The sequence below is a fragment of the Convolutriloba macropyga genome, chromosome 14 (assembly GCF_964194025.1).
Source record: "Convolutriloba macropyga chromosome 14, txConMacr16.3, whole genome shotgun sequence".
In the NCBI taxonomy this organism is placed as follows: Eukaryota; Metazoa; Xenacoelomorpha; order Acoela; family Convolutidae; genus Convolutriloba; species Convolutriloba macropyga.
This window is the reverse complement of record NC_134481.1, coordinates 9,772,978-9,798,368: the sequence shown is the minus strand read 5'-3', so window position 1 is coordinate 9,798,368 and position 25,391 is coordinate 9,772,978. Positions and strand designations below refer to the sequence as shown.

At 30.6% G+C, this 25,391-nt stretch overlaps 1 protein-coding gene across 2 annotated transcripts in view; it reads left to right on the top strand.

Annotated features, from left to right (window-relative positions):
- LOC142353693 (plastin-3-like) overlaps positions 1-25,391 on the top strand; it is a 577,871-nt gene that overhangs the window by 392,158 nt on the left and 160,322 nt on the right. The window lies entirely within an intron of this gene.

Below are 25,391 nucleotides of genomic sequence, written 5' to 3'. Positions count from 1 at the left end.
TGCGTTTTTGTGGTTCTTTTCGTTTTCCTACAGTATATTCCTGTCAATCATAAGCCCTAATTGCTTCTATAGATGTTTAAATACATCTATTTACTCATCTCTGATTTGAGCTAAAAATTTTATTGACTTTCAATTATTTTATATCAGAAAATTTATTTGCTCTTCCAATTTTTGCTTATTTATTAGTTTGACAATGTAATCTTGCAAATTCAATATTCTTTTTGTTTTGGATACAATTGTCATTCTTTTTGCAGCCTCATGACTACGTTTTATTGATTAAATATTCAATTGGGTTCTTAAAGAGCTGCGGTTGAGCCTATGCAATGCCTTCAGTTCTTATCTAATGCCTCTTATGACTTTGAACATATTTGTTTGAAGAGAATGTTAAAGTTTTGAAATTTGTCAATTTTAGTCTTGATTCTGTCCACATTTATCTTTATCTCAGTTTTTACAGTGCACAACTTACTGCAAGTGAAGGCAAAATACACTTTACAGATGTTTTAGATTCAGGTAACACTTTTTTTGGCTTTCTAACTCCGAATTTTCATAAAACTTTTGTGTGATTTTAAATTCTCCTGTATTTGATTTAGTTAGTTACTCACTTTTCAACCAATCAGATTAAATATAACTCCAATTGGCAATGAGTGAAAGCGCAAAATAGATTTTTTCAATGACTTCCACGAATAGCTGATAGATTTAACGACTTTCTCTTGCAAATTTTATTTCATTGTTGCCCTTGCGTTTTTGTGCTTCTTTTCGTTTTCCTACAGTATATTCCTATCAATCAAAAGCCCTAATTGCTTCTATAGATGTTTAAATAAATCTATTTACTGATCTCTGATTAGAGCTAAAAAGTTTCTTGACTTTCAATTAATTTATTATAAATAAATTATTTTGCCCTTCCAATTTTTGCTTATTTATGTGTTTGACAATGTAATGTCGCAAATTTAAATAAGTCCTTTTTGTTTTGGATTCAATTGTCATTCTTTTTGCAGCCTCATGACTACGTTTTTTTAATTAAAAATTCAATTGGTTTCTTAAAGAGCTGCTGTTGAAACTATACAATGCCTTCAGGTGTTATCTAATCCCTCTTATGACTTTGAATATATTTGTTTTCAGAGAATGTCAGGAAAGTTTTGAACTTTGTCAATTTTAATTTTATTTCTCTCCACCCGTATCTTTATCTCAATTTATACAGGGCACAACTTAGTCCAAATATAGGAAAATATTCCTTATAGAGGTTTTAGATTCAAGTAACACTTTTTGGCTTTCTTATTCCGAATTTTCATAGAAGTTTTGTGAACTTTTGCATATTCTCCTGTATTTGATTTAGTTAGTTACTCCTTTTTCAACCAATCACTTTAAGTATAGCTCCAATTGGCAATGAGCGAAAGCGCAAAATAAAATTTTTCAATGACTTCCACGAATAGCTGATAGGTTTAACGACTTTCTCTTGCAAAACTTATTTGATTTTGCCCTTGCGTTTTTGTGGTTCTTTTCGTTTTCCTACAGTATATTCCTATCAATCAAAAGCCCTAATTCCTTCTATAGATGTTTAAATAAATCTATTTACTGATCTCTGATTAGAGCTAAAATTTTTATTGACTTTCAAGAATTTTATAAAAGAAAATTTATTTGCTCTCCCAATTTTTGCTTATTTATTAGTTTGACAAAGTAATCTTGCATATTCAAATTTCTTTTTGTTTTGGATTTATTCGTCATTCTTTTTGCAGCCTCATGACTACGTTTTATTAATTAAAGATTCAATTGGGTTCTTAAAGAGCTGCAGTTCAGCCTATGCAATGCCTTCAGTTCTTATCTAATGCCTCTTATGACTTTGAATATATTTGTTTTCAGAGAATGTTAGAAAAGTTCTGAAATTTGTCAATTTTAATCTTATTTCTGTCCACCCGTATCTTTTTCTCAATTTATACAGGGCAATTTAGTCCAAATAAAGGAAAATACTCCTTATACAGGTTTTAGATTCAAGTAACACTTTTTTTGCTTTCTTTCTCCGAATTTTTATAAAAGTTTTATGAACTTTTGCATATTCTACTGTTTTTGATTTAGTTACGTACGCCGTTTTCAACTAATCATATTAAAAGTTGCTCCAATTGGCAATGAGCGGAAGCGCAAGATAAGTCTTTTTAATGACTTCCTCGAATAGCTGATAGCTTTGACGACTTTCTCGCAAAACTTATAGGGTTTTTGCCCTTGCTCAAATGTGGTTCTTTTCGTTTTCGTACAGTATATTCTTGTCAAACAAAAACCCTAATTGCTCCTATAGTGGTTTAGGTACATCTATTTACTGAATTCTGATTAGAGCTAAAAATTTCATTGACATTCATTTAATTTATTTTACGAAAATTATTTCGCCCTTTCAATTTTTGCTTATTTATGGGTTTGACAATGTAATCTCGCAAATTTAAATGATTTATTGTGCTGTGGATACGTTTGTCATTCTTTTTGCAGCCTCATGACTACGTTTTATTAATTAAAGATTCAATTGGGTTCTTAAAGAGCTGCAGTTGAGCCTATACAATGCCTTCAGGTGTAATCTAATGCCTCTTATGACTTTGAATATATTTGTTTTAACAGAGTATTAGTAAAGTTTTGGAAATTGTCAATTTTAGTCTTATTTCTGTCCACATGTATCTTTATCTCAATTTATACAGGGCACAACTTACTCCAAATGAACGAAAAATACTCCTTATAGAGGTTTTAGATTCAATTAACATTTTTTTTGCTTTCTTTATACGAATTTTTATAAAAAGCTTTCTGAACTTTTGCATATTCTCCTGTTTTTGATTTAGTTACGTACTACCTTTTCAACTGATCACATTAAAATTACTCCAATTGGCAATGAGCGAAAGCGCAAGATAAATTTTTTTAATGACTTCCTCGAATGGCTGATAGTTTTGACGACTTTCTCTCGGAAAACTTATAGGGTTTTTGCCCTTGCTCAATTGTGGTTCTTTTCGTTTCGTACAGTATATTCCTGTCAATTAAAAACCCTAATTGCTCCTATAGTGGTTTAAGTACATCTATTTACTGAATTCTGATTAGAGCTAAAAATTTTATTGACTTTCATTTAATTTATTTTCAGAAAATTATTTCACCCTTTCAATTTTTGCTTATTTATGGGTTTGACAATGTAATCTCGCAAATTTAAATGATTTATTTTGCTGTGGATACGTTTGTCATTCTTGTTGCAGCCTCATGACTACGTTTTATTAATTAAAGATTCAATTGGGTTCTTAAAGAGCTGCAGTTGAGCCTATACAATGCCTTCAAGTGTAATCTAATGCGTCTTATGACTTTGAATATATTTGTTTTAACAAAGTATTAGTAAAGTTTTGAAAATTGTCAATTTTGGTCTTATTTCTGCCCACATGTATCTTTATCTCAATTTATACAGGGCACAACTTACTCCAAATGAATGAAAAACACTCCTTATAGAGGTTTTAGATTCAAATAACACTTTATTTGCTTTCTTTATCCGAATTTTTATAAAAAGCTTTCTGAACTTTTGCATATTCTGCTGTTTTTGATTTAGTTACGTACTACCTTTTCAACTGATCACATTAAAAATTACTCCAATTGGCAATGAGCGAAAGCGCAAGATAAATTTTTTTAATGACTTCCTCGAATGGCTGATAGTTTTGACGACTTTCTCTCGGAAAACTTATAGGGTTTTTGCCCTTGCTCAATTGTGGTTCTTTTCGTTTCGTACAGTATATTCCTGTCAATTAAAAACCCTAATTGCTTCTATAGTGGTTTAAGTACATCTATTTACTGAATTCTGATTAGAGCTAAAAATTTTATTGACTTTCATTTAATTTGTTTTCAGAAAATTATTTTACCCTTTCAATTTTTGCTTATTTATGGGTTTGACAATGTAATCTCGCAAATTTAAATGATTTATTTTGCTGTGGATACGTTTGTCATTCTTGTTGCAGCCTCATGACTACGTTTTATTAATTAAAGATTCAATTGGGTTCTTAAAGAGCTAAAGTTGAGCCTATACAATGCCTTCAGGTGTAATCTAATGCCTCTTATGACTTTGAATATATTTGTTTTAACAGAGTATTAGTAAAGTTTTGAAAATTGTCAATTTTAGTCTTATTTCTGTCCACATGTATCTTTATCTCAATTTATACAGGGCACAACTTACTCCAAATGAAGGAAAAATACTCCTTATAGAGGTTTTAGATTCAAGTAACACTTTTTTTTGCTTTCTTTATCTGAATTTTTATAAAAAGCATTCTGAACTTTTGCATATTCTCCTGTTTTTGACTTAGTTACGTACTACCTTTTCAACTGATCATATTAAAAATTACTCCAATTGGCAATGAGCGAAAGCGCAAGATAAATTTTTTTAATGACTTCCTCGAATGGCTGATAGTTTTGACGACTTTCTCTCGGAAAACTTATAGGGTTTTTGCCCTTGCTCAATTGTGGTTCTTTCCGTTTTCGTACAGCATATTCCTGTCAATTAAAAACCCTAATTGCTCCTATAGTGGTTTAAGTACATCTATTTACTGAATTCTGATTAGAGCTAAAAATTTTAATGACTTTCATTTAAATTATTTTAAGAAAATTATTTTACCCTTTCAATTTTTGCTTATTTATGGGTTTGACAATGTAATCTTGCAAATTTAAATGATTTATTTTGCTTTGGATTCTTTTTTCATTCTTTTTGCAGCCTCATGACTACGTTTTATTATTTAAAGATTCAATTGGATTCTTAAAGAGCTGCAGTTGAGCCTATACAATGCCTTCAGGTGTAATCTAATGCCTATGACTTTGAATATATTTGTTTTAACAGAGTAATAGTAAAGTTTTGAAAATTGTCAATTTTAGTCTTATTTCTGTCCACATGTATCTTTATCTCAATTTATACAGGGCACAACTTACTCCAAATGAAGGAAAAATACTCCTTATAGAGGTTTTAGATTCAGGTAACACTTTTTTTGCTTTCTTTATCCGAATTTTTATAAAAAACTTTCTGAACTTTTGCATATTCTCCTGTTTCTGATTTAGTTACGTACTACCTTTTCAACTGATCATATTAAAAATTACTCCAATTGGCAATGAGCGAAAGCGCAAGATAAATTTTTTTAATGACTTCCTCGAATAGCTGATAGTTTTGACGACTTTCTCTCGCAAAACTTATAGGGTTTTTGCCCTTGCTCAATTGTGGTTCTTTTCGTTTTCGTACAGTATATTCCTGTCAATTAAAAACCCTAATTGTTCCTATAGTGGTTTAAGTACATCTATTTACTGAATTCTGATTAGAGCTAAAAATTTTAAGGACTTTCATTTAAATTATTTTAAGAAAATTATTTTACCCTTTCAATTTTTGCTTATTTTTGGGTTTGACAATGTAATCTCGCAAATTTAAATGATTTTTTTTGCTTTGGATTCTTTTTTCATTCTTTTTGCAGCCTCATGACTACGTTTTATTAATTAAAGATTCAATTGGGTTCTTAAATAGCTGCAGTTGAGCCTATGCAATGCCTTCAGGTGTAATTTAATGCCTATGACTTTGAATATATTTGTTTTAACAGAGTAATAGTAAAGTTTTGAAAATTGTCATTTTTAGTCTTATTTCTGTCCACATGTATCTTTATCTCAATTTATACAGGGCACAACTTACTCCAAATGAAGGAAAAATACTCCTTATAGAGGTTTTAGATTCAAGTAACACTTTTTTTGCTTTCTTTATCCCAATTTTTATAAAAGGCTTTCTGAACTTTTGCATATTCTCCTGTTTCTGATTTAGTTACGTACTACCTTTTCAACTGATCATATTAAAAATTACTCCAATTGGCAATGAGCAAAAGCGCAAGATAAATTTTTTTAATGACTTCCTCGAATAGCTGATAGTTTTGACGACTTTCTCTCGCAAAACTTATAGGGTTTTTGCCCTTGCTCAATTGTGGTTCTTTTCGTTTTCGTACAGTATATTCCTGTCAATTAAAAACCCTAATTGTTCCTATAGTTGTTTACGTACATCTATTTACTGAATTCTGATTAGAGCTAAAAATTTTATTGACATTCATTTAATTCATTTTCAGAAAATTATTTCGCCCTGTCAATTTTTGCTTATTTATATGTTTGACAATGTAATCTCGCAAATTTAAAAGATTTATTTTGCTTTGGATTCATCTGTCATTCTTTTTGCAACCTAATGACTACGTTTTATCAATTAAAGATTCAATTTGGTTCTTAAAGAGCTGCACTTGAGCCTATACAATACCTTCAGGTGTAATATAATGCCTCTTATGACTTTGATTATATTTGTTTTAACGGAGATTTAGTGAAGTTTTGAAATTTGTCAATTTTGGTCTTATTTCTGTCCACATGTATCTTTATCTCAATTTATACGGGGCACAACTTACTCCAAATGAAGGAAAAATGCTCCTTATAGAGGTTTTAGATTCAAGTAACACTTTTTTTGCTTCCTTTATCCGAATTTTTATAAAAGTTCTCTGAACTTTTGCATATTCTCCTGTTTTTGATTTAGTTACGTACTCCCTTTTCAACTAATCATATTAAAAATTGCTCCAATTGGCAATGAGCGAAAGCGCAAGATCAATTTTTTTAAAGACTTCCTTGAATAGCTGATAGTTTTGACGACTTTCTCTCGCAAAACTTATAGGGTTTTTGCCCTTGCTCAATTGTGGTTCTTTTCGTTTTCGTACAGTATATTTTTGTCAATTCAAAACCCTAATTGCTCCTATAGTGGTTTAAGTACATCTATTTACTGAATTCTGATTAGAGCTAAAAATTTTATTGACTTTCATTTAATTTATTTCCAGAAAATTATTTCGCCCTGTCAATTTTTGGTTATTTATATGTTTGACAATGTAATCTCGCAAATTTAAATGATTTATTTCGCTTTGGATTCATTTGTCATTCTTTTTGCAGCCTCATGACTACGTTTTTTTAAATTAAATATTCAATTGGGTTCTTAAAGAGCTGCAGTTGAGCCTATACAATGCCTTCAGGTGTAATCTAATGCCTCTTATGACTTTGAATATACTTGTTTTAACGGAGATTTAGTGAAGTTTTGAAATTTGTCAATTTTGGTCTTATTTCTGTCCACATGTATCTTTATCTCAATTTATACAAGGCACAACTTACTCTAAATGAAGGAAAAATACTTAGAGGTTTTAGATTAAAGTAAGACTTTTTTTTGGCTTTCTTACTCCGAATTTTCACAAAAATTTTGTGAACTTTTGCATAATCTCCTGTATTTGATTCAGTTACTTACTCCCTTTTCAACCAATCACAATAAATATAGCTCCAATTGGCAATGAGCGAAGGCGCAAAATAGATTTTTTAATGACTTCCACGAATAGCTGATATGTTTAACGACTTTCTCTTGCAAAACTTATTTGATTTTTGCCCTTGCGTTTTTGTGCTTCTTTTCGTTTTCCTACAGTATATTCCTATCAATCAAAAGCCCTAATTGCTTCTATAGTGTTTAAATAAATCTATTATTTACTGATTTCTGATTAGAGCTAAAAATTTTATTGGCTCAATTAATTTTTTTCAAGAAAAATATTCTGACCTTTCAATTTTTGCTTATTTTCCGGTATTTGAGGTTGTTATTTCATCTGTTTCGACGCTTCTAACTAGCATTGAAGGAGTGCGCAAAAGAAACTGTTTCAAGACTTCTCTCGCAGAACTTATAGGATTTTTGCCCTTGCGCAATTGTGGTTCTTTTCGTTTCAAACAGCATATTCCTGTCAATCAAAAACACTAATTGCTTCTATAGATGTTTACATAGATCTATTCACTGATTTCCGATTAGAGCTAAAAATTTTATTGACTTTCGATTTATTTATTTTAAGAAAAACATTTTGTCCTTCCGATTTCTGCTTTTTTTTATGGGTTTGACCATGTAATCTTGCAAATTTAAATGATTTTTTTTTGTTTTGCATTCATTTCTCATTCTTTTTGCAGCCTCATGACTACATTTTATTAGTTAAAGATTCAATTGGGTTCTTAAAGAGCTACAGTTGAGCCTATACAATGCGTTCAGTTGTTATCTAATGCCTCTTATGATTTTGAATATACTTGTTTTAAGAGAATGCTAAAATTTTGATTTTTGTCCACGTGAATCTTCATCTCAATTTATACAGGCACAACTTACTCCAAATGAAGGTAAAATATCCTTGATAGAGGTTTTAAATTCAAGTAACACTTTTTTGGCTTTCTTAGTCCCAATTTTCATTAAAGTTTTGTGAACTTTTGCGTATTCTCCTGTAATTGATTTAGTCACTAATTTTTCAACCAATCACATTAAATATAGCTCCAATTGGCAATGAGCGAAAGCGAAAAAATATTATCTAATCACTTCCACGAATAGCTGATAGTTTTAACGACTTTCTCTCGCAAAACTTATAGGATTTTTGCCCTTGCGCAATTGTGGTTCTTTTCGTATTCAAGCAGCATATTCCTGTCAATCAAAAGCCCTAATTGCTTCTATAGATGTTTAAATAAATCTATTCACTGATTTCTGATTAGAGCTAAAAAATTTTATTGACTTTCACTTTATTTATTTTAAAAAAACCATTTTGTCCTTCCAATTTTTGCTTTTTTATAGGTTTGACCATGTAATCTCGCAAATTTAAAAGATTTATTTTGCTCTGGATTCATCTGTCATTCTTTTTGCAGCCTAATGACTACGTTTTATTAGTTAAAGATTCAAATGGGTTCTTAAAGAGCGGCAGTTGAGCCTATACAACGCTTTCAGTTATTATCTAATGCCTCTTATGACTTTGAATGTAATTATTCAAAGAGAACGTTTAAACTCTTAAATTTGTCAATTTTAATCTTATTTCTGTCCATGTGAATCTTTATCTCAATTTATACAGGGCAAAACTTACTCCAAACGAAGGCAAAATACTCTTTAGAGAGGTTTTAAATTCAAGTAACACTTTTTTGGCTTTCTTACTCCAAATTTTCATAAAAGTTTTGCGAACTTTTGCATATTCTCCTTATTCGATTTAGTTACTTACTCACTTTCCAACCATTCACATTAAATATAGCTCCAATTGGCAATGAGCGAAAGCGCAAAGTAAATTTATTGAATGACTTCCATGAATAGCTGATAGTTTTAACGACTTTCTCTCGCAAAACTTATTGGATTTTCGCCCCTGCGTTATTAAGGTTTTTTTCGTTTTCGAACAGCATCTTCCTGTCAATCGAAATCCCTAATTGCTTATATAGATGTTTAAATAAATCTATTTACTAATTTCTGATTAGAGTTTAAAAAAATTTTATTTACTTTCGATTATTTTATATAAGAAAATATATTTGATATTCCAATTTTTGCTTATTTATTAGTTTGACAATGTCATCTTGCAAATTCAAATTTCGTTTTGTTTTCGCTTCATTTGTCATTCTTTTTGCAGCCTCATGACAAGGTTTTATTAATTAAAGATTCAATTGGGTTCTTAAAGAGCTGCAGTTGAGCCTACGCAATGCCTTCAGTTCTTATCTAATGCCTCTTATGACTTTGAATATATTTGTTTGAAGAGAATGTTAAGTTTTCGAAATTTGTCAATTATAGTCTTTCTTCTGTCCTCATGTATCTTTATCTCAATTTATACAGGGCACAACTTACTCCAAAATGAAGGCAAAATACACTTTATAGATGTTTTAGATTCAAGTAACTCTTTTTTGGCTTTCTTACTCCGAATTTTCATAAAACTTTTGTGTGATTTTTTGCATATTTCCTGTATTTGAATTAGTTACTTACTCAATTTTCAACCAATCACACTAAATATAGCTCAAATTGTCAATGAGCGAAAGCGCAAAATAGAATTTTTTTAATGACTTCAACGAATAGCTGATAAGTTTAACGACTTTCTCTTGCAAAACTTATTTGATTTTTGCCCTTGCGTTTTTGTGGTTCGTTTCGTTTCCCTACAGTATATTCCTGTCAACCAAAAGCCCTAATTCCTTCTATGGATGTTTAAAAAATCTATTTATTGATCTCCGATTCGAGCTAGAAATTTTATTGACTTTCAATTAATTTATTTTAAGAAAACTTTTTTGCCCTTCCAATTTTTGCTTATTTATGGGTTTGACAATGTAATCTTGCAATTTAAGGTGATTACTTTTTGTTTTGGATTCATTTGTCATTCTTTTTGCAGCCTCATGATTACATTTTATTAGTTATTCAATTGGGTTCTTAAAGAGCTACAGTTGAGCCTATACAATGCCTTCAGTTCTTATCTAATGCCTATTATGAATTTGAATGCATTTGTTTGAAGAGAATGTTAACGTTTTGAAATTTGTCAAATTTAGTCTTATTTCTGTCCACATGTATCTTTATCTCAATTTATACAGGCACAACTTACTCCAAATGAAGGTAAAATTGCCTTGATAGGGGTTTTAAATTCAAGTAACACTTTTTTGGCTTTCTTATTCCGAATTTTCATTAAGGTTTTGCGAACTTTTGACTATTCTCCTGTGATTGATTTCGTTACTTACTCACTTTTCAACCAATCACATTAAATATAGCTCCAATTGGCAACGAGCGAAAACGAAAAATAGATTTTTTTTAATGACTTCCACGAATAGCCGATAGGTTTAACGACTTTCTCTTGCAAAACTTATTTGATTTTTGCCCTTGCGTTTTTGTGGTTCTTTTCGTTTTCCTACAGTATATTCCTGTCAATCAAAAGCCCTAATTGCTTCTATAGATGTTTAAATGACTCTATTTACTGATTTCTGATTAGAGCTAAAAAATTTTATTGACTTTCAATTAAATTATTTTAAGAAAACTTTTTTGCCCTTCCAATTTTTGCTCATTTATGGGTTTGAAAATGTTCTCCCGCAAATTTAAATATTTTCTTTTGGTTTTGGGTTCATTTGTCTTTCTTTTTGCAGCCTCGCGACTTCGTTTGATTAGTTACAGATTAACTTGGGTTCTTAAAGAGCTGCAGTTGAGCCTACGCAATGCCTTCAGTTCTTATCTAATGCCTCTTATGACTTTGAATATATTTGTTTGAAGAGAATGTTAAGTTTTCGAAATTTGTCATTTATAGTCTTTTTTCTGTCCTCATGTATCTTTATCTCAATTTATACAGGGCACAACTTACTCCAAAATGAAGGCAAAATACACTTTATAGATGTTTTAGATTCAAGTAACTCTTTTTTGGCTTTCTTACTCCGAATTTTCATAAAACTTTTGTGTGATTTTTTGCATATTTCCTGTATTTGAATTAGTTACTTACTAAATTTTCAACCAATCACACTAAATATAGCTAAAAATGTCAATGAGCGAAAGCGCAAAATAGATTTTTTCAATGACTTCCACGAATAGCTGATAGATTTAACGACTTTCTCTTGCAAAAATCATTTGATTTTTACCCTTGCGTTTTAGTGGTTCTTTTCGTTTTCCTACAGTATATTCCTGTCAATCAAAAGCCCTAATTTCTTCTATAGTTGTTTAAAGAAATCTATTTACTGATCTGTGATTAGAGCTAAAAATTTTCCTGACTTCCAATTAATTTATTTTAAGAAAACTTCTTTACACTTCCAATTTTTGTTTATTTATGGGTTTGACAATGTAATCTTGCAAATTTAAATGATTACTTTTTGTTTTGGATTCATTTCTCATTCTTTTTGCAACCTCATGACTACATTTTATTTGTTAAAGATTCAATTGGGTTCTTATATTGCTACAGTTGAGTCTATACAATGCCTTCAGTTCTTATCTAATGCCTCTTATGACTTTGAATATATTTGTTTTAAGAGAATGTTGAAGTTTTGAAATTTGTCAATTTTAATCTTATTTCTGTCCACGTGTATCTTTATCTCAATTTATACAGGGCACAAATTACTCCAAATGAAGGCAAATTACACTTTATAGATGTTTTAGATTCAAGTAACACTTTTTTGGCTTTCTTACTCCGAATTTTCATAACATTTTGTGTGAGTTTTTGCCTATTCTCCTGTATTTGATTTAATTACATACTCACTTTTCAACCAATCATATTAAATGTAGCTCCAATTGGCAATGGGCGAAAGCGCAAAATAGTTTTTTTTAATGACTTCCACGAATAGCTGAAAGGTTTAACGACATTCTCTTGCAAAAATTATTTGATTTTTACCTTTGCGTTTTAGTGGTTCTTTTCGTTTTCCTACAGTATATTCCTGTCAATCATAAGCCCTAATTGCTTCTATAGTTGTTTAAAGAAATCTATTTACTGATCTGTGATTAGAGCTAAAAATTTTACTGACTTTCAATTGATTTATTTTAAGAAAACTTCTTTACCCTTCCAATTTTTGTTTATTTATGGGTTTGACAATGTAATCTTGCAAATTTAAATGATTACTTTTAGTTTTGGATTCATTTCTCATTCTTTTTGCAACCTCATGACTACATTTTTTTAGTTAAAGATTCAATTGGGTTCTTAAATTACTACAGTTGAGTCTATACAATGCCTTCAGTTCTTATCTAATGGCTCTTATGACTTTGAATATATTTGTTTGAAGAGAATGTTGAAGTTTTGAAATTTGTCAATTTTAATCTTATTTCTGTCCACGTGTATCTTTATCTCAATTTATACAGGGCACAAATTACTCCAAATGAAGGCAAATTACACTTTATAGATGTTTTAGATTCAAGTAACACTTTTTTGGCTTTCTTACTCCGAATTTTCAAAACATTTTGTGTGAGTTTTTGCATATTCTCCTGTATTTGATTTAATTACATACTCACTTTTCAACCAATCATATTAAATGTAGCTCCAATTGGCAATGGGCGAAAGCGCAAAATAGTTTTTTTAATGACTTCCACGAATAGCTGAAAGGTTTAACGACATTCTCTTGCAAAAATTATTTGATTTTTACCTTTGCGTTTTAGTGGTTCTTTTCGTTTTCCTACAGTATATTCCTGTCAATCATAAGCCCTAATTGCTTCTATAGTTGTTTAAAGAAATCTATTTACTGATCTGTGATTAGAGCTAAAAATTTTACTGACTTTCAATTGATTTATTTTAAGAAAACTTCTTTACCCTTCCAATTTTTGTTTATTTATGGGTTTGACAATGTAATCTTGCAAATTTAAATGATTACTTTTAGTTTTGGATTCATTTCTCATTCTTTTTGCAACCTCATGACTACATTTTATTAGTTAAAGATTCAATTGGGTTCTTAAATTGCTACAGTTGAGTCTATACAATGCCTTCAGTTCTTATCTAATGGCTCTTATGACTTTGAATATATTTGTTTGAAGAGAATGTTAAAGTTTTGAAATTGGTCAATTTTAGTCTTATTTCTGTCTACATGTATCTTTATCTCAATTTTTACAGGGCACACTTTACTCCAAATGAAGGCAAAATACACTTTATAGATGTTTTAGATTCAAGTAACACTTTTCTGGCTTTCTTACTCCGAATTTTCATAAAACTTTTGTTTGATATTTTGCATATTCTCCTGTATTTGATTTAATTACTTACTCATTTTGCAACCCATCACATTAAATATAGCTCCAATTGGCAATGAGCGAAAGCGCAAAATAGACTTTTTTTAGTGACTTCCACGAATAGCTGATAGATTTAACGACTTTCTCTTGCAAAAATTATTTGATTTTTACCCTTGCGTTTTAGTGGTTCTTTTCGTTTTCCTACAGTATATTCCTGTCAATCAAAAGCCCTAATTGCTTCTATAGTTGTTTAAAGAAATCTATTTACTGATCTGTGATTAGAGCTAAAAATTTTCCTGACTTCCAATTAATTTATTTTAAGAAAACTTCTTTACACTTCCAATTTTTGTTTATTTATGGGTTTGACAATGTAATCTTGCAAATTTAAATGATTACTTTTTGTTTTGGATTCATTTCTCATTCTTTTTGCAACCTCATGACTACATTTTATTTGTTAAAGATTCAATTGGGTTCTTATATTGCTACAGTTGAGTCTATACAATGCCTTCAGTTCTTATCTAATGCCTCTTATGACTTTGAATATATTTGTTTTAAAAGAATGTTGAAGTTTTGAAGTTTGTCAATTTTAATCTTATTTCTGTCCACGTGTATCTTTATCTTAATTTATACAGGGCACAAATTACTCCAAATGAAGGCAAAATACACTTTATAGATGTTTTAGATTCAAGTAACACTTTTTTGGCTTTCTTACTCCGAATTTTCATAACATTTTGTGTGAGTTTTTGCATATTCTCCTGTATTTGATTTAATTACATACCCACTTTTCAACCAATCATATTAAATGTAGCTCCAATTGGCAATGAGCGAAAGCGCAAAATAGTTTTTTTTAATGACTTCCACGAATAGCTGAAAGGTTTAACGACATTCTCTTGCAAAAATTATTTGATTTTTACCTTTGCGTTTTAGTGGTTCTTTTCGTTTTCCTACAGTATAATCCTGTCAATCATAAGCCCTAATTGCTTCTATAGTTGTTTAAAGAAATCTATTTACTGATCTGTGATTAGAGCTAAAAATTTTCCTGACTTCCAATTAATTTATTTTAAGAAAACTTCTTTACCCTTCCAATTTTTGTTTATTTATGGGTTTGACAATGTAATCTTGCAAATTTAAATGATTACTTTTAGTTTTGGATTCATTTCTCATTCTTTTTGCAACCTCATGACTACATTTTATTAGTTAAAGATTCAATTGGGTTCTTAAATTGCTAGAGTTGAGTCTATACAATGCCTTCAGTTCTTATCTAATGGCTCTTATGACTTTGAATATATTTGTTTGAAGAGAATGTTAAAGTTTTGAAATTGGTCAATTTTAGTCTTATTTCTGTCCACATGTATCTTTATCTCAATTTTTACAGGGCACACTTTACTCCAAATGAAGGCAAAATACACTTTATAGATGTTTTAGATTCAAGTAACACTTTTCTGGCTTTCTTACTCCGAATTTTCATAAAACTTTTGTTTGATATTTTGCATATTCTCCTGTATTTGATTTAATTACTTACTCATTTTGCAACCCATCACATTAAATATAGCTCCAATTGGCAATGAGCGAAAGCGCAAAATAGACTTTTTTTAGTGACTTCCACGAATAGCTGATAGGTTTAGTGACTTTCTTTCGCAAAACTTGTTTGATTTTTGCCCTTGTGTTTTTGTGGTTCTTTTCGTTTTCCTACAGTATATTCCTGTCAATCATAAGCCCTAATTGCTTCTATAGATGTTTAAATACATCTATTTACTCATCTCTGATTTGAGCTAAAAATATTATTGACTTTCAATTATTTTATATCAGAAAATTTATTTGCTCTTCTAATTTTTGCTTATTTTTTAGTTTGACAATGTAATCTTGCAAATTCAAATTTCTTTCTGTTTTGGATACAATTGTCATTCTTTTTGCAGGCTCATGACTACGTTTTATTATTTAAAGATTCAATTGGGTTCTTAAAGAGCTGCAGTTGAGCCTATGCAATGCCTTCAGTTCTTATTTAATGCCTCTTATTACGTTGAATATATTTGTTTTAAGAGAATGTTGAAGTTTTGAAATTTGTCAATTTTAATCTTATCTCTGTCCACGTGTATCTTTATCTCAATTTATACAGGGCACAACTTACTCCAAATGAAGGCAAAAAACACTTTATAGATGTTTTAGATTCAAGTAACACTTTTTTGGCTTTCTTACTCCGAATTTTCATAACATTTTGTGTGATTTTTTGCATATTCTCCTGTATTTGATTTAATTACATACTCACTTTTCAACCAATCATATTAAATGTAGCTCCAATTGGCAATGAGCGAAAGCGCAAAATAGTTTTTTTTTAATGACTTCCACGAATAGCTGAAAGGTTTAACGACATTCTCTTGCAAAAATTATTTGATTTTTACCCTTGCATTTTAGTGGTTCTTTTGGTTTTCCTACAGTATATTCCTGTCAATCAAAAGCCCTGATTGCTTCTATAGTTGTTTAAAGAAATCTATTTACTGATCTGTGATTAGAGCTAAAAATTTTCCTGACTTTCAGTTAATTTATTTTAAGAAAACTTCTTTACCCTTCCAATTTTTGTTTTTTTATGGGTTTGACAATGTAATCTTGCAAATTCAAAAGATTACTTTTTGTTTTGGATTCATTTCTCATTCTTTTTGCAACCTCATGACTACATTTTATTAGTTAAAGATTCAATTGGGTTCTTATAATGCTACAGTTGAGTCTATACAATGCCTTCAGTTCTTATCTAATGCCTCTTATGACTTTGAATATAATTGTTTGAAGAGAATGTTAAAGTTTTGAAATTGGTCAATTTTAGTCTTATTTCTGTCCACATGTATCTTTATCTCAATTTATACAGCGCACAAATTACTCCAAATGAAGGCAAAATACACTTTATAGATGTTTTAGATTCAAGTAACACTTTTCTGGCTTTCTTACTCCGAATTTTCATAAAACTTTTGTGTGATATTTTGCATATTCTCCTGTATTTGATTTGATTACTTACTCATTTTGCAACCCATCACATTAAATATAGCTCCAATTGGCAATGAGCGAAAGCGGAAAATAGATTTTTTTTAATGACTTCCACGAATAGCTGATAGGTTTAACGACTTTCTTTTGCAAAACTTATTTGATTTTTGCCCTTGCGTTTTTGTGGTTCTTTTCGTTTTCCTACAGTATATTCCTGTCAATCATAAGCCCTAATTGCTTCTATAGATGTTTAAATACATCTATTTACTCATCTCTGATTTGAGCTAAAAATTTTATTGACTTTCAATTATTTCATATCAGAAAATTTATTTGATCTTCCAATTTTTGCTTATTTATTAGTTTGACAATGTAGTCCTGCAAATTCAAATTTCTTTTTGTTTTGGATACAATTGTCATTCTTTTTGCAGCCCCCATGACTACGTTTTATTAATTAAAGATTCAATTGGGTTCTTAATGAGCTGCAGTTGAGCCTATGCAATGCCTTCAGTTCTTATCTAATGCCTCTTATGCCTTTGAATATATTTGTTTGAAGAGAATGTTAAAGTTTGGAAATTTGTCAATTTTAGTCTTAATTCTGTCCACATGTATCTTTATCTCAATTTATACAGGGCGTAACTTAGTCCAAATAAAGGAAAATACTCCTTATAGAGGTTTTAGATTCAAGTAACACTTTTTGGCTTTCTTATTCCGAGTTTTCATAGAAGTTTTGTGAACTTTTGCATATTCTCCTGTATTTGATTTAGTTAGTTACTCCCTTTTCAACCAATCACATTAAGTATAGCTCCAATTGGCAATGAGCGAAAGCGCAAAATAAATTTTTTCAATGACTTCCACGAATAGCTGATAGGTTTAACGACAGTTTTGAAATTTGTCAATTTTAGTCTTGTTTCTGTCCACATTTATCTTTATCTCAGTTTTTACAGTGCACAACTTACTGCAAATGAAGGCAAAATACACTTTACAGATGCTTTAGATTCAGGTAACACTTTTTTTGGCTTTCTAACTCCGAATTTTCATAAAACTTTTGTGTGATTTTTAATTCTCCTGTACTTGATTTAGTTACTTACTCACTTTTCAACCAATCAGATTAAATATAACTCCAATTGGCAATGAGCGAAAGCGCAAAATAGATTTTTTCAATGACTTCCACGAATAGCTGATAGATTTAACGACTTTCTCTTGCAAATTTTATTTGACTGTTGCCCTTGCGTTTTTGTGCTTCTTTTCGTTTCCCTACAGTATATTCCTGTCAACCAAAAGCCCTAATTCCTTCTATGGATGTTTAAAAAAATCTATTTATTGATCTCCGATTCGAGCTAAAAATTTTATTGACTTTCAATTAATTTATTTTAAGAAAACTTTTTTGCCCTTCCAATTTTTGCTTATTTATGGGTTTGACAATGTAATCTCGCAATTTAAAGTGATTACTTTTTGTTTTGGATTCATTTGTCATTCTTTTTGCAGCCTCATGACTACGTTTTATTAATTAAAGATTCAATTGGGTTCTTAAAGAGCTGCAGTTGAGCCTATACAATGCCTTCAGGTGTAATCTAATGCCTCTTATGACTTTGAATATATTTGTTTTAACAGAGTATTAGTAAAGTTTTGAAAATTGTCAATTTTAGTCTTATTTCTGTCCACATGTATCTTTATCTCAAATTATACAGGGCACAACTTACTCCAAATGAAGGAAAAATACTCTTTATAGAGGTTTTAGATTCAAGTAACACTTTTTTTGCTTTCTTTATCCGAATTTTCATAAAAAGCTTTCTGAACTTTTGCATATTCTCCTGTTTTTGATTTAGTTACGTACTACCTTTTCAACTGATCACATTAAAAGTTACTCCAATTGGCAATGAGCGAAAGCGCAAGATAAATTTTTTTAATGACTTCCTCGAATGGCTGATAGTTTTGACGACTTTCTCTCGGAAAACTTATAGGGTTTTTGCCCTTGCTCAATTGTGGTTCTTTCCGTTTTCGTACAGTATATTCCTGTCAATTAAAAACCCTAATTGCTCCTATAGTGGTTTAAGTACATCTATTTACTGAATTCTGATTAGAGCTAAAAATTTTATTGACTTTCATTTAAATTATTTTAAGAAAATTATTTTACCCTTTCAATTTTTGCTTATTTATGGGTTTGACAATGTAATCTCGCAAATTTAAATGATTTATTTTGCTTTGGATTCATTTTTCATTCTTTTTGCAGCCTCATGACTACGTTTTATTAATTAAAGATTCAATTGGGTTCTTAAAGAGCTGCAGTTGAGCCTATACAATGCCTTCAGGTGTAATCTAATGCCTATGACTTTGAATATATTTGTTTTAACAGAGTAATAGTAAAGTTTTGAAAATTGTCCATTTTAGTCTTATTTCTGTCCACATGTATCTTTATCTCAATTTATACAGGGCAGAACTTACTCCAAATGAAGGAAAAATACTCCTTATAGAGGTTTTAGATTCAAGTAACACTCTTTTTGCTTTCTTTATCCGAATTTTTATAATAGCTTTCTGAACTTTTGCATATTCTCCTGTTTCTGATTTAGTTACGTACTACCTTTTCAACTGATCATATTAAAAATTACTCCAATTGGAAATGAGCGAAAGCGCAAGATAAATTTTTTTAATGACTTCCTCGAATAGCTGATAGTTTTGACGACTTTCTCTCGCAAAACTTATAGGGTTTTTGCCCTTGCTCAATTGTGGTTCTTTTCGTTTTCGTACAGTATATTCCTGTCAATTAAAAACCCTAATTGTTCCTATAGTGGTTTAAGTACATCTATTTACTGAATTCTGATTAGAGCTAAAAAAATTTATTGACTTTTATTTAATTTATTTTAAGAAAATTATTTTACCCTTAAAAATTTTTGCTTATTTATGGGTTTGACAATGTAATCTCGCAATCTTAAATGATTTATTTTGCTTTGGATTCATCTGTCATTCTTTTTGCAACCTAATGACTACGTTTTACTAATTAAAGATTCAATTGGGTTCTTAAAGAGCTGCAGTTGAGCCTATACAATGCCTTCAGGTGTAATCTAATACCTATGACTTTGAATATATTTGTTTTAACAGAGTAATAGTAAAGTTTTGAAAATTGTCAATTTTAGTCTTATTTCTGTCCACATGTATCTTTATCTCAATTTATACAGGGCACAACTTACTCCAAATGAAGGAAAAATACTCCTTATAGAGGTTTTAGATTCAAGTAACACTCTTTTTGCTTTCTTTATCCGAATTTTTATAAAAGCTTTCTGAACTTTTGCATATTCCCCTGTTTCTGATTTAGTTACGTACTACCTTTTCAACTGATCATATTAAAAATTACTCCAATTGGAAATGAGCGAAAGCGCAAGATAAATTTTTTTAATGACTTCCTCGAATAGCTGATAGTTTTGACGACTTTCTCTCGCAAAACTTATAGGGTTTTTGCCCTTGCTCAATTGTGGTTCTTTTCGTTTTCGTACAGTATATTCCTGCCAATTAAAAACCCTAATTGTTCCTATAGTGGTTTAAGTACATCTATTTAATGAATTCTGATTAGAGCTAAAAAAATTTATTGACTTTTATTTAATTTATTTTAAGAAAATTATTTTACCCTTTCAATTTTTGCTTATTTATGGGTTTGACAATGTAATCTCGCAAATTTAAATGATTTATTTTGCTTTGGATTCATCTGTCATTCTTTTTGCAACCTAATGACTACGTTTTACTAATTAAAGATTCAATTGGGTTCTTAAAGAGCTGCAGTTGAGCCTATACAATGCCTTCAGGTGTAATCTAATACCTATGACTTTGAATATATTTGTTTTAACAGAGTAAAAGTAAAGTTTTGAAAATTGTCAATTTTAGTCTTATTTCTGTCCACATGTATCTTTATCTCAATTTATACAGGGCACAACTTACTCCAAATGAAGGAAAAATACTCCTTATAGAGTTTTTAGATTCAAGTAACACTTTTTTTGCTTCCTTTATCCGAATTTTTATAAAAGTTCTCTGAACTTTTGCATATTCTCCTGTTTTTTATTTAGTTACGTACTCCCTTTTGAACTAATCATATTAAAAATTGCTCCAATTGGCAATGAGCGAAAGCGCAAGATCAATTTTTTTAATAACTTCCTTGAATAGCTGATAGTTTTGACGACTTTCTCTCGCAAAACTTATAGGGTTTTTGCCCTTGCTCAATTGTGGTTCTTTTCGTTTTCGTACAGTATATTTTTGTCAATTAAAAACCCTAATTGCTCCTATGGTGGTTTAAGTACATCTATTTACTGAATTCTGATTAGAGCTAAAAATTTTATTGACTTACAATTAATTTATTTTCAGAAAATTATTTTGCCCTGTCAATTTTTGCTTATTTATATGTTTGACAATGTAATCTCGCAAATTTAAATTTAAATATAAATTTAATTAATTTATTTTAAGAAAATTATTTTGCCCTGTCAATTTTTGCTTATTTATATGTTTGACAATGTAATCTCGCAAATTTAAATGATTTATTTCGCTTTGGATTCATTTGTCATTCTTTTTGCAGCCTCATGACTACGTTTTTTTAATTAAAGATTCAATTGGGTTCTTAAAGAGCTGCAGTTGAGCCTATACAATGCCTTCAGGTGTAATCTAATGCCTCTTATGACTTTGAATATACTTGTTTTAAGAGAGTGTTAGTAAAGTTTTGAAATTTGTCAACTTTAGTCTTATTTCTGTCCACATGTATCTTTATCTCAATTTATACAAGGCACAACTTACTCTAAATGAAGGAAAAATACTCTTTATAGAGGTTTTAGATTAAAGTAAGACTTTTTTTGGCTTTCTTACTACGAATTTTCACAAAAATTTTGTGAACTTTTGCATAATCTCCTGTATTTGATTCAGTTACTTACTCCCTTTTCAACCAATCACAATAAATATAGCTCCAATTGGCAATGAGCGAAAGCGCAAAATAGATTTTTTTAATGACTTCCACGAATAGCTGATATGTTTAACGACTTTCTCTTGCAAAACTTATTTGATTTTTGCCCTTGCGTTTTTGTGCTTCTTTTCGTTTTCCTACAGTATATTCCTATCAATCAAAAGCCCTAATTGCTTCTATAGATGTTTAAATAAATCTATTATTTACTGATTTCTGATTAGAGCTAAAAATTTTATTTGCTCAATTAATTTATTTTAAGAAAAATATTCTGACCTTCCAATTTTTGCTTATTTTCCGGTATTTGAGGTTGTTATTTCATCTGTTTCGACGCTTCTAACTAGCATTGAAGGAGTGCTTAAAAGAAACTGCTTCAAGACTTCAGTGAATAGCCTATAGTTTTAACGGCTGTGAATCCGTGCTGTCTCCAAAATCTTTGAGGTTTAAAAAAATCCTCTAAAAAACGTTCTTTTTGTCGTTCGAAATATTTATGAAAATCAAAGGCATTGATTGCTTCCATGGTTGTTGAACTGAATCTATTTCCTCATCTCACATCATTTAATAGCTAACGATTTTAAAGACGTTCAATTATTTTTTAAAGAAAAAATTTTCGTTATTCGCATTTTTGTTCTCTTTGTCGTCAACAAGTAACTAAGTCTTATTCATGACAGAGCTCACCAATTTTCTGTTGCTCTAAACCATATTTTTGCTGTTGGTTAAAATTTGACAAATGTATTCTATAGAGCTTAGAGTTTTCGATATTTGTCAATATTTGTGGTTCCTCTTGTTGTCTTTTCCACAAAGAACCCTTACCTAGAAAACCCAGTTAAAATCAACAGGGACCACAGCATATCATTGAATGGCTTCGTTCAGAAAAGTTCTTAATAACTTTTAATGTATTATAGATATAATGGCTTCAAAACTGTTGCTTCGATAAATTGTTAGTGAAATTTTGTTCTGGCCGAGTTTACTGTTTTTTGTTGTCCTATGACTTGGTCTCAGAATTAATAACCACAACTGGATTCCTGAGCAGTTGCAATTTGATCTGTTGTTTTTTAAGTTATGAGTGGATTTTTGAGCTTTGTCACTTTTATATTTTTTCTTTTACTTTTTTAGATTGGTCTCTGTAACTACAGGTCGCATCATCTTTCCAGTAATCCAAGATCTAAACTTTATATTAGTTTTAATTTAAACTCATGGTTTCTTGGCTTTGCTACTACGCATTTTACAAAAAAAATGGGATTTTGGGATATTTGCTCTTTCTGAGTTTTTTGTTTCCTTTCCACATTAGCACACTAAGGGGTGGCCCAATTGGCGTTGAAAAGGTGCAAAATCAACGGTGTGTTATCTGTGGTTCTAACGGTTGCTGCACCGCGTTCTTGTTAATTTCAATTGATTTTTGATTCGTTTTTCCTGTTATTTTTTTCAGTCGTCCCAAATATTACGGAAAACGACAACTCTCAAGGGCTTACTATGACGTATAAATTAGTCTTCCTAATGAGCTGAGTTGATACGAAGTAATTTCAATCAAACTGAAATTGTTTGTTTTCAAGAAGAAAAACGTATTTTCGAACATTGTCCATTTTGCTCTTATTGGTCGGCCTGTCACCGAGTCGCATTATTGAGAGGTCTTATATATTATCCAATGAACATCTAATGAAGTACAGCTTGATTTGTTTAGATCGGGTTTTATTGGATGTTTACATCGGTTTTTTTTGGAGTTTTCTTAGGGTCTTTTATTGGAGTATTTTTTGGTCGTAATTAATGTTTGCTATTATTTTTTTGTGTGTCTTGTCCAGTACTCCTGCTGATGGCAAGTCACATCGGCTCTCTAATACAGCATTATTTTTCCACTTAATTGTTCATTGTAGGAGTTGTGATTTTTTGGACCTTTTCCTCATTTGGTAGACTATTAAATCAAACCGTGGATGGGCGGGGTCGGAACATCAATTACAATGCTCTGCATCCAGATATTTTCAATGTGAACAACGAAACACAAATGATTTTGACAAAAAATTATTCGCTGACATCTTGAGATGTCATCGAAGTTTTGAGGACAGTTTTAAAAACGTTTTTCATCTGCTCTCTTGAAAGCTCTTTTTGATTTTTCAGTGAAAATGTTTCAAACTTTATTGTAACATTTGAATCCTTTTCACAAAAATCTATCTTTCTTATACATCTTTTTGGGTGATAGTATGGTAATTTTATCTGTTCAATGTTTAAAATTAATTGGATATCTAGCAAGCTGTTGTTTCAGATTGAACCGTAAGCCTTAAAAGTTGCTAGCATATCTTTCGTTTATATAGACGAACTATTTCAAGGAGGCAAATTTTCATAGTTGCTATTTTGTCTTCATTGTTTTGTATTATCCTAAGAATATACCCACAGTTTCTTGCCGAAATAAACGTTTCAAATGTAAAACTATGAAAAACAAAGATAGATTTAAGCTTCAATCGGTAAGTAAATTTACCCCTAACTTCCTTTAATTAGTTTTTCGGACAACGAAAAACAGTTTCTTATCTACATATTCTCTATTTTTTGTGCCAAACATAGAGAACCCTAAGTTTTGACTGACTAACATCTTACCTTTAGTATCCCCGATATCCTTGTTCTCCTTGAAAACAGCGCGTCATTCTATAATTGCAATTTCCGTGACTTCATTCTGCGCTCCTTAAATTCCTCAATGAATAAACTAAATAGTAGCAGTGTTTTTGGCTCTTGAAATATCAAAAAATGGGGTTTCATTTAATTTGTTGAGGTTCAAAATTTTTTTTAAAAAAACTGCGGAAAATTGTGACGCGATTGTGCAGAGTGGTCTCTAGCATAAAAGATTAGAGGAGAAATGATGTGGGGGTGAGACGGTTGAGGTGTAGCCCCCTCACATCACAATTTTTTAATCTCAGCTGTTTGTGTTATGCAATTAGGGGATCAAGGGTAGCAAGCAGTTTAACGCGGCACAATTTAGTCAATCAGTTGGCATAAGGTTTACAAAACTAGCAAAATGAACATGGACATTACAAACACAATGTATATATTTTTGTACCGCAGTTCAGTTTTTGCCCCATTTAGTCGCAATAGCAAAATCTGTTTTGTCTTTTTCCAGTGTAAAAACTCCAGGTTAAAATTGTTACTTCGATTCTCTCAGTACATTAGAACAGCAATCGCGCCCGTCGCGCCTTGTGCCAAACAATCGGGTGTAAACGTCCCTGTATCAGGGCACTCGCTCTGCGAGTCACACAGGGACAAAATACGCTCAACGCGATCTGCTCACCGACTTACTGCTCTCTGAGCTCTTCCTGTTTATCCCGTTTTTGAAATAGAATTAAGGGCCTTCAATAAAAATGAGTTTTTTTACCTTAAGAATATATAGAATACATGATATTAAAATAAGTATAAAAAACTCATTTCCGGAGAGCGGTAAGAGATTTGTGATCAAAGACCGTCAATAACAAAAAAAAACTAAAAAATCAGCGAAAGAGCGGCGACGAAAGCAGGGATCAAAAATGTTGAAAACCAATCCATTGAACCCAGCAACTATGTAATAACATACTATCAAACCCTGGAGTAGTTTACCTGGCTACTGAGTAACACTGGTTACCTGTCTAACTGAATAAGACAAATGTTTTAAAAAAAATTGAAAATTGCAAATTCAATCAAAAAATTTCTTAAATTCGAAAAGTTAAATTGTTGAAAGCAATTCCATTGCCCTAACAACCATGAAGTATCTTTTAATCAGACGGTGGAATAGGTTTTCTGGCCCTTGAGGCTGAACAAATATCAAAATTTGACAAAAAATTTAGGAAAACTTCAAAAAAATGCAGATTTCATTAAAATGCTGAAATTCGAGACATTCAAACGTTGAAAACAAATCCATTGTTACTAGAAACTATGTAGCGCCCTATTATCAAACCTTAAAGGATATTACCTGACCCATGAGTCTGAAAAAAATAAAAACAAAAATTTTCAAAAAAGTGAACAAAAAATGCAAAAATTAGTATCATTTTGCGTATTTGTGTTTGTAGTGCCAAAAAATAT